Below are 13,824 nucleotides of genomic sequence, written 5' to 3'. Positions count from 1 at the left end.
CCGGTCACCCAGCAGTAAGTTCGTGCCATTCTGAGTTCCGACCCTGTCCACATCTGGCTGTGTGTCCTCGAGGAAGCTACTTGCCGTCTCTGCGCCTCATTTTCCAGAGCTGACCGCAGGGACAAAGCACAGACCGCAGGGAATCCTGAGGGTGATGTAGGAGATGCATCCAGTCACTCAAGTTCTTTGTCTCTTAGTGATCTTCAAAGTTGGCCTTCCTGTCCTCTCTGGTGTCAGTATCTATGTGCCTGATAAAAAAAGAAGAGCCATTTGTCCATTCATCAAGTATCGGCAGCATAAACCAGGCACTGTTGTAGGTCCCGAGGCTTCAGGAATGAACACAAAACACGAAATGCCGAACCCAGAGAACGCAGCAGCCAGACTCGGGCTGTGATTCAGCCACTAGGAGGCGCCCCCTCAATCCCATCAGGTAGGGGTACACTCTCCAGTTCCCCTCCTGAGATCCCAACTACAGAGCAAGTGTTTGATTACTCTGTGTGTTTCAGAAGAACCCGTGGCTCTTAAAGAAAAAAAAGAAAAAATCAGATTCCCTAAGCCCAGCCCCATTCCTGTAACTCAGCATCTGTCGGAAGTGGAGTCTACTTAGTTAAGCACTTCTTTTTAATTCAAGTTAGTTAACCTACAGCATAGTCTTGGCTTCAGAAGCAGAACCACTGATTCACCACTTACATATAACACCCAGCACTCAACCCAACAAGTGCCCTTCTTAATGCCCGTCACCCATTTAACCTACCCCCACCCACCCACCTCCCCTCCAGCAACCCTCAGTTTGTTCTCTGTATTTAAATGAGTCTTTTACGGTTTGCCGCCCTCTCTGTTTTTATCTTATTTTTTCCTTCCTTTCCCCTGTGTTCCTCTCTTGTGTTTCTCAAAGTCTGCATATGCGTGAGATCATATGGTATTTGTCTTTCTCTGACCCACTGATTTCGCTTTGCATAATGCACTCTAGTTCCATCCATGTTGTTGCAGATGGCAAGATTTCATTCTTTTTGGTGGTCGAATAGTGTTCCATTGTGTGTGTGTGTGTGTGTGTGTGTGTGTGTATAGCACATCTTCACCCATTCGTCAGTCAATAGACATTTGGGCTCTTTCTGTATTTTGGCTATTGTTGTTAGTGCCGCTGTAAACATTGGAGTACACGTGCTCCTTGGTACCTTGTACGTATAAGGCATCATTAGAACACAGAAGGAGGAGGGGAGAGGGAATTTAAGAAAACCTTCAGGAATCTACTGAAGAATGGGGGCTGTGGCCAGTGGTAGGAGGGAGGCAAACGCAAGACCATCCATCAAGTCTTGGGTCAGATGTCCCCTGTCCTGTGATACCTTCCCCAATCCAGGTGACCACCATGCCCCCTAGGGACCCTCTGTCTCTGTCCACCACTCTATCAGGGCTTGAAGATCCAACTGCAGTCTCCCTCTCCTTTCTGTCTCCTCCTCTGGGCCATGGCCTCCTCCAGAGCAGGAACTGTCTGAGCCATTGGTCCCCATTTTGATGTATATCAGAAGCCTCACGCAATGTGTCAGAAGAATGCCCAGAAGGACATACAGTAGGGTTTCAGGGTGCAGACGGAAAGACACAAACTGAAAAGGGGAGATGGGACAGGATGGCCTGGGAAAGGAAGAAAATGAGCGAAGACTGGCCTGACTTTACCTTTACCTGCTCCCATCTCTCAAACTGCCCCAGGGCTGAGACTCAGAAAGAAGCTCCAAGCAGAAGAACTCCTTAAACCAAGGATTCTCTCCCAGCCACCTCCATTTGCAAAACAACTGCACTCCCTTCCAGAGGTCCCCGGGTGGGGTGTGGCTGGGTGTGACCCTCCTTTTATCTTGTGTTCTAAACCTGAGGCCCTTCAAAGATCAAGAGTCTGCATCTTGGGGCACATCAGAGATAGGCCCAAGCCCTGTGGGAGGCCCCATAACGGTCCCAAGATGTCCACACCTTGATCCCCCCAATCCCTGTGAATATGTCACCTTACCTGGCAAAGGGACTTTGCTGATGTGCTAAAGGTAAGAATTTTGAGACAGGGAGGTTACCTGAGTTACCAGGGCCACCCAATGTAATCACAAGGACCCTTTTAAAAGGAACACAGAGGTCTGAAGAAGACTGAGGTGATGTGGGACCACTGGCCAAGGAATGAAAACAGCCTCTCTAGAAGCGAAAAAAAGACAGTTCACCCGGAACCTCCCCACACTTTGACTTTAGCTCACTGATTCTGACTTTGGACTTCCAAGATCACGAAATGTAAGATCGTAAACGTGCATTGTCTAATGCCATCAGTTCAGTTTATGGTCATTTGTTTGTGCCCATAGAAAATGAATAAAAGTGCCCTGCTAGATCTTTCGGGTTAACAGAAGCCCACTTGTAGGAGAAGATCCCATTCCTATACAAGGCAGGCATTCTGGGACTTCATTGTTATAAAAAAAAAAAAAAAAAGTAGAAAAAATGACCCAAAGCTGGCCTGTGTGCATTGGCACCTAGTTTGTTTACTTCTTCATGGCAGGCTGAGACCCCTGAGCTCAAAAGCCCACTGGCCCCTAACACAAATTTTTACATATCCAGTTATTTTTAACAGCCAAACAAGCAGATTTTCAGCCCTGGGGACACTGCCTGCTTTGTGTTCTCAGGGAAAACCTCACCCAGCAACTGTTAGCCCTTGATAAGAGACCACCCTGTAGTTACAAGTCCCCAGGCAGCTCCCGCCCTCCAGAGTTCTCTGACTCAGAGACTGCTGGCCATGCTGCTGAGCGACATCCTCCAGATTTGTAAGCCCCATTGGCTGAGTGACATCCCCTAGATTTGTAAGCCCCATTGGCTGAGTGACATCCCCTAGATTTGTAAGCCCCATTGGCTGAGTGACATCCCCTAGATTTGTAAGCCCCATTGAGATACCCCTCTCCTTCAAGGCTCCCCTGCCCTACTCCCCCTCTGGATGGTGACCCCCTTGCCTATGCTGTGTGGACTCCCCTCCGGTGCTACCCTGTCCAAGTTCCACTCAGTAAATAATATTTTCCCTTGATCAGCCCCAAACCCCTCTCACCCTTTAAACCTAGAAGCATCTCTTAGGAGAAATGCCCCCCCCCCACCCGCCCACCCTCCCCCCCACCCAGGACTTCTTTTAAACTACTGAACTGTTATAGAAATCAAACTATAAACTCTAAGGTGTCAAATTCTCTCCTTACAAGACTGTGTGTATTTGCACAAGTAACTCTCTATGAAGTTAAACATAGAGCAGTCTCCTTTCTAGTTCTACAGCTTTTTCGCACTCAATATCTAAGAAGTTGGTTTATGAGACATAATGATAGGTACTTAATCACTGCACCTATATGAATGACGGATAAAAAGCAAAAACAAACAAACAAAATCCTGGTATGTTAATGTGTCCCCCACTATTAATTTGTTCTTTTAGTTACTTTATTTTTTTCAGTTCCTTTTAACAGGCATAAATTAAGCACATCATTTGTTTTTGCTTACTACTGACCTCATCTTTTTAGCGTCTATTTCAAATAGTGTGGTGAGCTAAGCTCAACCCGTGATGGTAAATTTTTGTCAAACAGAACTGACAAGGCCAGGGGTTCATTTTCACCCTGGAAAGATCAGACGGATGATGCACATACCCTGCAGTTGTGACGCTGACCACTTCCCACATAGATTGGGAACAGCCTCATCTGGAGAGGCAATAACGTCCTTTGCAGGATGGAGAGAATGTGAAAACTCTGTACAGTCGCCGAAATGATAAGGATGAATGATTTATTTGGTTTGAAGCTAAGCCAGCCACGAGTTAGGAACACAGAAAGTGGGTGTAATTAGGTCTGCTTCACGTCAAGTATCATGTTTATTTCCCATCTATAAACTGATAAATAATGTAGCAATTAGAAAGTGCAACTGTCAGTCAATGATTAGGCACGGAGTTAGCACTTTCCTGGAAGTCCTTCTGCATATATTGCAAATGAACCAAGAATGTGGTTGGGCTGGTTGCAATTAAATACAGGTAGTATAGAGCCTAAGGGTGTATTTTTGCCTTCTTATTTGGGTGTATGTATTTACGTGTGTGTGTATGTGTGTGCATGCATGCGTGTGTGTGTGTGTGTATGATAAACATACAGCATAAAATTTGACATGTTAACCTTTTTTAAGTGTACAATTGGAGATCATTAATTACATTCAAAATATATCCCCTTCACCCCTGTCTATTTCCAAAACTTTGTCATTACCTTGGCAGGGACTTGGCACTTATCAAGCAATGACTCTTCACTCCTTCTTCTCTCTCCAGCTCCTGAGAACCTCTACTTTACTTCTTGTTTCTATGAATTTGCCCATTCAAGATATTCCATGTAAGTGCAACCATACAGTATGTGTCGTTTTGGGTCTGGTTTATTCCAATTAGCATAACGTTTTCCAAGTTTGTCCACGTGGTCAGAACTTCCTTCCTTTTCCTGGTTGAATAGTGTTTCACTGTGTGGTGAGACCACGTTTCTTTATCCAGTCATCTTCTGATGAACACTTGAGTTGCTTCTGCCTTTTGGTGATTGTAAGATTGGAGTTTAATAAATAGATTGGCATGGCTAAACTATCCCCTGAACCTTAAAACTCTTCACGTTTCTTTTCCAAAGTTACCATAACCCCCCCTCCCCAGCAAGGTAAAAAAAATACTAATACTAAAAATAAATAGGACATTGTACATTGGGAAGTGGGAAAAACCAAATTTTAAAGGAGAAATTTTGGTAAAAATGAGAGAAATGGAAGCTCATTGAAAACTAGTCATTTTGGGTCCTTGGAAAACAGGAGCCTTCTCTACCAAAACAGGTACATTTCCAAACTATTTTATTTTTTAAATTCCCTTGAATCTGCATCTGTCATGTATAGAGAACAAAGAAACAAAGAGACCATTTTCTTCTTCATTATTTGAATATTTCAGGAAAATAAAAGGAGCTTTATGATCTGGGTAACTGTCTCAAAGATTGTGTTTGTTTGTCTATGGCTTGGATTTATATGTACATTTATGTTTAGAGGCACAGACAAACTCGCTGACTTTGGATGTGTTGGTTTTGAGGTTCATGATGAAAGGTAATGCTGAAGCTCTATTCTATTACCAAGAGTGGGTTCTTATTCACAGACCCTTTGGATGGGTCCACAAAGGGTGTATTAAAACAACATTGAGGGCGCCTGGGTGACTCTGTTGGTTAAGCCTCTTACTCTTTTCCACTCAGGTCATAATCTCGCAGTTTTTGAGTTCTAGCCTCGTGTCAGGCTCTGTGCTGACATGTGGGGCCTGCTTGTGATTCTCTCTTCCCCTCTCTCTCTGCCCAGCACCCACTTGTGGGCGCGCATGCATGTTTTCTCTCTCTCTCTCTCTCTCAAAATAAATAAACTCGAGGGAAAAAAAGGAGCAATGAGTGTACATGTACTGAATGCTTACTCTGTCCCTGGATGGGATCACAGCTTTTGAGATGCACAATAATTCAGGAAACAAAATCTTATTCCCATTTAATACATGAGCAAACTGACCCTCTGAGACGGTTAATCAAATTTGCCCAGAGTTAGCCACATTTTAAGTGATTATGTCAAGATTTAGAAACCCAGTGTTCTTACTGGGAAGCAGATAAGCAGATAAATAGAGGGGGAAAAATGTAAATCACAGCTGAATTGGATACTTGAAGTGCAAATCAGACCTAGGTACAGTCTTTAATTGTGTGGAAAATGTAACTTGCTACTAAAGATAGAACTTCCAAATTAAGGCAAGTGGAAATGGAGTCTGCCATGCATTCTTTTTTAAATTCTGTATAAAGCTTTTTACATGCAGAGTTCAAGGTCCCAGCAGCATCCTCTCGCGCTGGACAAATGATCTAAGAGGTCTTGTAGGTTTGCCAGGGTTCTGACCTACATAGGACAAAGTTTTCCACGTTGATCCCAGTCCACAGTTTGCTCTAAGCATATTTTTTTTTTTCTCAGATGGTTTGGCTGGGCTTTATCAAAATACAGAGAAAGAAGCTCAGTGTGCATGCCCGCACCCTACTTCTGGAACAAATGATTCATGCATAATCACTTCATCACCATCACCCACGATCAAAAGATTGAACTGAAAATAGTCAAATGCTTTAGGTCAAAATAGTTGAAATTACATAGCAGGCCCAAGGACTTACAGTAATGATAGCTTACATTAGTATAATGGACTCTAAGGTTCATGAAAGCTTACACCTATATTAATCTCCCTTTTAAGTATGACCAAAGATCCATTAGGTGGGTGTTCTGTCCATTTTATTGTCAAGGAGCAACCAAGTATGGTAATGGGCCTCCAAAGAGGACCCACCCCCGAGGACCACACCCCTTATTATTTAGCTCCTTTTGTAGTCCTTTTCCACACCAAATCTGGGCTGGCCCTATTGAAACAATGGAATGTGGAAATAGTGTGGAACGTAACCCTTGCAACTTGGGCTTTGGGCTTCTGGAGCACGCACTCTTCGGGACAGCCAGCTGCCGTGTAAGAAGTCCCACCCATGACCCTAAGGCTGCCACCCTGCAAGGAAGCCCAAGCTGGCCACTCGGAGCGACAATGATGCCTCGGCAGCCCCCGGGGATGTAGTTATCCCAACTGAGACATCGAACGTGCAGCGAGAGAAATCCCTTGGACATCCAACCCAGTTCAGCCTTCAGACAATGTCAGTCCTAGCCACCACCTGACCACAGGTGAGCGTCCAAGCGGGACCTGCACAGCTGTTCCCAGACCACCCACAGAGCTAGGGGAGAGAACAGATGGTGGCATTAAACCACTACATTTTGGGGTGGTTTCTTACATGGCCACAGGGAACTGGACCACTTGATCTGTTTAGCTTTGATTGCTTGTCCCACTGCACCAGAAACATGACTACGTGAGGTGGGTAACTTGCATGGACCACTATCAACTAGATATCCGTGTTACGCAGATGACTGTGGGAGGCACTGTGGTCCGCCTGGGGAGCAAACTGTGTAGGTGGGGAGTTCGATGGGTGATTGGACAACAAGTATACAGTGTAGAAGGCACCAGGAAGTTGTTCTGAGCTCTCATCTGGTTTCTGCTATTAACTACGTGAGTGTGACCAGCCACTACCTCTCCACACCCTCACCTTCTTCGTCCATAAAACAGGAAGATTGGCTTAAATGACCTCTAAGATCCCTTTGAGCTGTATTGACAGATATCAACTGTTGTTTTTTTTCTTTTTTTAACTCCAGTTTTGGGTAAGTTATCAAAAAGATGTAATTTAATTTTAATATATATGCACAGATGCAAACACATTCATGAGCTGGAAAAATCTGGAACCATGCAAACCAAAAATGTTGGCAAGGTTATCCCGGAATAGTCTCACTTGAAGGATCCGGTTGTCATACAACAGACACGTATCCCTTGGGTGACAAAAAAAAGCCCTGCATTGTGTTTGTTTTCGAGGGAGATTATAAAAAAGTGAGCGTGAGCCAAGATGAATGGCAAGAACATAGACTTGTCTTTGCCTTAGTTATCCACACGTAACAGATGACTACAAACTCAGCAGCTTAAACCAACCTACATGTAGCGCCTCGGTTTCCATGGGGCAGAGTTTGAACAAGCCCTAACGTCGCTTCGGTCTCACAGGCAACGCTCAATGCTTCAGTCAGGCTGCTTTGTCATGTGGAGCTTGGGGCCCTCCTCCAAGCTCACAGTCTGTTGGAAAACCCAGTTCTTTACAGAGGTGGAGCTGCGGGCTTTGTTTTCTCGCTGGATGTTGGCTGGCAGGGGTGGAGGGCATGGGGAGTGGGGTGGAGCCCTCTCAGGATTACTGGCCACCAGCGTCCCTTGCTACGCTGCCCCCTCCTAGGCCTCTCACAACATGGTAGGTGACATTTCCAAAGCCAGTAGGAGACTCTCTCTCCAGTCCACTGAGTTAGTCTCATATACCATATATGGTCCAATGTCACCATCTTTGCCATCTAAAGTAACCCAATTAAGAGAGTAAATATCTCATCTTATCTCAAGTCCTACAGACTTTCAAAGGGAGAGGACTATACAGGATGGGTCCAGCAAGGGCTGGGAGCATTGGGGAGCCATTTGTGAATTCTGCCCTTCGTGAATATAGTCTTATTGCTGAGATTTGTCTTACGTTCCTGATCTCTGTTTTTGCCTTTTGGGTTCTAGCTGTTTCCATAGGCAGATAAGTTGGAGAAGAAAGTCTATTTTGCATTGAAAGAGAATGCAGCCTGGAGGGTAAGGATCGTAGCCCTGAAGACGGACTATCCAGGGGACAAATCTGGCTCTACCATTTACTAGCCATGCGACATTCAACATTTCTGTGCCTTGGGTTCCCCATCAATATAAGGCTAATAGTAGTACCCATCTCATAGGCTGATGTGAAGATTAAATGAGATAATACCTACCTAGCTTTTGAGTAAGCACTCAGCTATTATCGCGTTAACCTCTACAGTGGATGACAAAGATCATGAGAGTTGAGTTGCTTTTTAATATCAGAAGAGTGCTTACAGAATTATGATCTCTTTTATTTGCACATTGTCCGCTAACCAGGTAATACTCCAAGAATCTCTGTAAAGCAGGCATCGCTTATCCTGTTTCACAGATAGGCACCACACTTGAAGAGAAGTTAAGGAAATCGCCCAGCATCACACACACACAGCTATGGAAAAGGCTGAGCCAAACCTGTAAGTTCAGGTCTTCAGCATCCAAGGCTGGCGTTCTTTCCAGTGTACCGACATGAGAAAGTGGGATGAGACTTGTTCTTCCTGACACCCGGTAGTAGAGTTCACATCCACGGGAAGAATCTAGGGAGTAGAGGTTTAAGTACAGGAAGCATGCATTTTAAGAGCCAGGTTGGAGATGTCCTGGGTTGCCTTGGAGCACACTAGATTCTCCGTTAGTGCAACACAAGTACGGCATAGTGGAAAGAGCCTGGGCACTACAGTGAGCCATTCAGTGAGTACCTATCTGTAACTCCTGTGTCGAGCATGGGTCTTATTTGCTGGGGATATGATGGTCAGCAAAAGCACGGAGCTTGGATTATTTGCCCAGAGGTTTGTAAGGGTTAAATGAGATGGTATCTTGTGAAATGGTGTTCCGGGGAGGCAAGTCAGACCCCAAATCTGGGACGTGGTGGAGGAGGTTTTCCCATCCAACTGACTCCTGGACTCGAGTTACAATTCAATCCACAAACAAGTCCTTCCTATCTACCCTGCGCCAGGCACTGTGCTTGGCAGGAGGGTGTCACAGTCAAGAAGAAGAGACATTCCTGCGCCAGGTCCCAATGAAATATTTGACAAACAAGAGAAATACGATGCCCTATAAGTAAGACGGAGTGATGCCTTCATATTTGTGAGAACACGGAGGTTTTCAGGAAGGTGCTGCTTAAGTTTGATATTGATGCATTAACACGATTTTCATAGTCGGAGAAGCCAAAAAAAAAAGAGACTATCACTTGGTAACAGTTATATCTACTATTAAATTCAGCATTTTTATGTATCAGCCAAGAAAATGGACTCATTCCCTCTTGTCTGTTGTTTAATTGGAAGAACTATAATAAGCCTGTGGGTTGGTCATATTATGCACACGAAGTACAGAGAGAATAAAACATTTCTGCCAACTGACTGTCTTAGGTCGGGCGCCATAGAAGCAAAGCCTTAGGATGGGGATTCTTGTATCCTTGTGTGAGTCACCTGTTGAGAAGAGGATTGTGGAAGAAATGGGTAAGGCAATGAAGGGCACAGGACAAGGGAGGGAAAGAAGCTTCAGCAAAAGTGTGGTTTCGGGGGGCATCTGGGTGGCTCAGTTGGTTGAGTGTCCGACTTCGGCTCAGGTCATGATCTCACGGTTCATGAGTTCGAGCCCCGCATCTGGCTCACTGCTGTCAACACAGAGCCTGCTTCAGATCCTCTGTCCCCCTCTCTCTGCCCTCCTCTGCTTGCACTCTCCCAATAAACAAATATTTAAGAAAATACAGTGTGGAGTCAGGAGAAGCCTGGCCTGGGCCTGATACCACAAGGAGTTCTGGAACTTGCGTTGTACCACAAGGGTTGTCCTGCCCTGAAGGTAGGAGGCTGGGCTGCCGTCCCCCAACCCCACCCCCTCCCCACATCCATCAATCATTAGTCATAAGCAACCACCAAGAAGGCAGGGAAGCTGGCTGAGCTTAACTCCTCAGGCACCTCCAGGTAAGGCAGCTCCTTCAACGCAGGGGAAGCCTCCAGAAAGTGGTACAGGGTGAGCTCTGAGCATCCAATCCTTTTGGTACGTGGAGGTGGGGATACTTCCCCCACTAGTGGGATCTGAATGGGGTATGAGCAGCAGTGGAAACAGTCCCACAGCCAGAAGTGGACAGGGAGACAGCAGCAGCGGGTGTCTGTGGACCGGCTCAAAACCCGTTTTGGTGTCTCTCCTAAAATCCTAAATGCTTTTCACCACTGAGCCACATCCCCACAGAGTTTATAGTTTTTACCTACTTTAGCCCATTGAATACTCCCCCCCCACCCCAAAACAGAATCAAGGAAATATCAGCCCACTTATATTGAGAAGGAAGTTGAGGTTCTGAGAATTTGAACCCAAGGCTACATCACATGTCCGATACTCGGCGAGGTCGGGACACCCACGGGCACAGCGCTCCTGGCTCTAAATGCTTTTTCTCTCAGGTGACCTAACGGGGACTTGGAGAAAAAGGAGTGAAGATCTCGGTATGAGCACGAACGGAAGGACCGAGGCCATTTCCTACATCTAAATATTTCAGCCAAGCAACTCAAAGTTCCTGTGAGCGTTTGTACCTGTGGTTCTCACTCCTTGTTTGCCATTTGGAGAGCTCTGCTGGGGTTGCTCTGTGTTAGCGGGAAGGAGCCTGCTTTAGCATGGGCCCCTTGTATCAACTCCCCAGCCACTCTTTTTTTTTTTTTTTAATTTTATTTATTTTGAGAGAGAGAGCCCCAGAGCAAGGGAGCTGGGGTGCGGCAGAGAGAGACGGGGAGCCTGATGCGCGAACTCACGAACCATGGAATCCTGCCCTGAGCCGAAATCGAGAGTCAGACGCTTAACCGACAGAGACACCCAGGGGCCCCAGCCAGCCACTCTTTTGTTTGAGGACCTCCCGGTATCACCCTATCTGTGCATCGTCACATCCTGAGGGCCCGTGATTTCTCTTACATGTTCTGCTCTGCGTAATAGACGGATGTTTGTGCCTTACTTCTTCCTCCCTTCGCCCAAGATTTCACGGGCCACAAAGTAGTACAGCGAGGTTATCGGAGACTAAGTTCCAGTTGTAACAATCAGTTTCAGGCTCTGACATCCTGGGCAAGCCCTTCAAGGTTTGAATTTGAGTTTTCCTCCTCTGTAAAAATAGCACAATGGTATTTCCTACTTCTTGGAACTGTTCTGTGGATTAGAAGCAACGCATTTAAAATACCAAGCACAGGGGTGCCTGAGTGGCTCAGTCAGTTGAGCGTCCGACTTCGTCTCAGGTCATGATCTCATGGTTCGTGAGTTTGAGCCCCACGTCGGGCTCTGCGCTGACAGCTTGGAGCCTGGAGCCTGCTTCGGATTCTGTGTCTCCCTCTCTCTCTGCCCCTCCCCTGCTTGCACTCTGTCTCTTGCATTGTCTCAAAAAGAAACATCTTTAAAAAATTTTAAAAATAAAGGAAATACCAAGCACAGAGTGGGTGTGCAATAAATGAGAGTTATTTTTCTGGGACAGATACACCCGTGCAGGAGACTGAGCTACACGGGTGGCTGCAGAGAAAGCTTCTGCCGCTCGGAAAGCAGATGTCGAGGCCATAAGTGCGTGATGCATAGTGAGCCGTCAATGTGTTTAAAGTCTGTTGCTCACCTCCCCTTCCTCTTTTCCCCTCCCCATCACCGCTGCCTGGATTCCTCAAGCTGCCCTTGTCCAAAATGCCTTGCTTTGGTTACATCCGTTGCCTTCCATGAATCCTTCACGGAAGCTTTTACTCGCAAAGACCAGGGGGCCTGTGGCCCAGGAGTTAAGTGATTATGCCCTTTGGGGATGCTCCTTTTTCTCTTCCTCCTCCCGAGTAGTGGCATTTGGAGACACGCCTCTGCCATCTGTCTCTCGCCTTCTGTTGAGGACCGTCAACGCCACGCTTCCCATCTCCGGGACCACGATACCCCCAGAGAGAGCGAACGAGGGCAGGTCCGTTTCTTACACCTGTTTCCGTCCCTCCATAACGGGGCCTGCTGACTCCTCCCAGGGATGTTCCCGAATGATAGGAAAAAGGGCGGAACATACTGCACTGGCCAGTCCCCACACAGCTAGGTGTCCTTCTCCTTCCTTCCTAGCCCCTCCATGCTTTTTATTTAAACCCACAACAGTTAATGACAATTAGTTCCTGTTGCACTGTCTGTTACGCTCCTGAGGCTTAATCCCATGCGAAGCACACAGTAGGTCTCAAAAGAAAAGTCGAATTTTAGCGAACACCTGAATTCTTGGTGGTGATCTTGGATCCCACGCCTCTATACGGCAGTCACCCGGGGCTATGGACTCTGCGACATCTCCCTTTAGGTGAGTACTAGTCTCCCAGGATTCAAAGGGCAAGCCACCCTGTATTCAGAGGCACATCATCATTTTTGCTAGATTAGCGCATTTTTAGCCTGTGAGCTGGTAGCTAAATACTGTCCGTGGGATTCTGGCGCTATCTGATTCCTGGAGGAAGGGAGGGGGCAGGGGCTGTCCTGACTCAAGTGCAGCGAATTTTCCAAATACAATAGCTGGGGCCCTGCTCAGCTGTTCCCAACTGCCTCTGGATGGCCCCACCTAGAGGCTTCCTGGGAACAGGGGCTGTCCTGACTCAAGTGCAGCGAATTTTCCAAATACAGTGGCTGGGGCCCTGCTCAGCTGTTCCCAGCTGCCTCTGGATGGCCCCACCTAGAGGCTTCCCAGGATCAGGGGCTCATCTGGCTCCTGGAGCATTGCATTTGTGCCCCTAGGAAGGTGGGCCCAGGTCCAGGGTGGGGCCTCCTCTGACTCTGGGAAGGCTCAGGTGAGATGGAAGGGCCCAGGCTACTGGAGTGATGGTTCCTTCCTCCTTGTACTTTCCAAACAACTGGCTGGGGTTCTGCCATAAATGGCAGAAAACCACCAGGACCCCTGGCCCCTTGTCCATGGTAGACCTCCATGCTCAGTCAAGACCCCACACCCAAATCCACAATTACTGAATTTGTACCCACATACCCACCCCCTACCAGGAACTGTGCTGGCCTGAGCCCCTAGATCATGTCACCAACACTCAGTCCCTCCCTTGTACCCATCACCTCTGGTCCCAACACTGCATGGTTTCAAGCATACCATCCCCATTAGGGTACAGGCTTCCATAGCTATTTTGCAAGAAAAAAACAAAACAAAACTCACACTGGAGTCTCCACATCAAATTCCTGGGCAATCTTGAAAACTCACGACCTCTCTGGATGTCTCTACTCTTTAGTTCTTTATTTAAAATAAAATTCAAAAAAAAAAGTCTTTATGTCTGAGAGAGAGAGAGAGAGAGAGAGAGTATAAGCCGGGGAGGGGCAGAGAGGGAGACACAGAATCTGAAGCAGACTCCAGGCCACCCGCACAGAGCCTGATGTGGGGCTCGAACTCATGAACCACAAGATCATGACCTAAGCTGAAGTCGGATGCTCAGCCTCCGTACTCTTCAGTTTTTAATAGGTGTGAAAACAGCAAGATCCAGCAATGTGTTACAGAAGGAAGCCCTCTCTCCTTGCAAAGTACCCTGTCAAAGTCAAGTCGGCTATGAATATTTTGGCCACCCCCTCTGGGAGTTGGTTGTTTAATGGCAATCTTAATGGGTTCT

Source organism: Acinonyx jubatus, chromosome B1 (assembly GCF_027475565.1).
Source record: "Acinonyx jubatus isolate Ajub_Pintada_27869175 chromosome B1, VMU_Ajub_asm_v1.0, whole genome shotgun sequence".
Lineage (NCBI taxonomy): Eukaryota > Metazoa > Chordata > Mammalia > Carnivora > Felidae > Acinonyx > Acinonyx jubatus.
Note: the sequence above shows the minus strand (reverse complement) of the source record.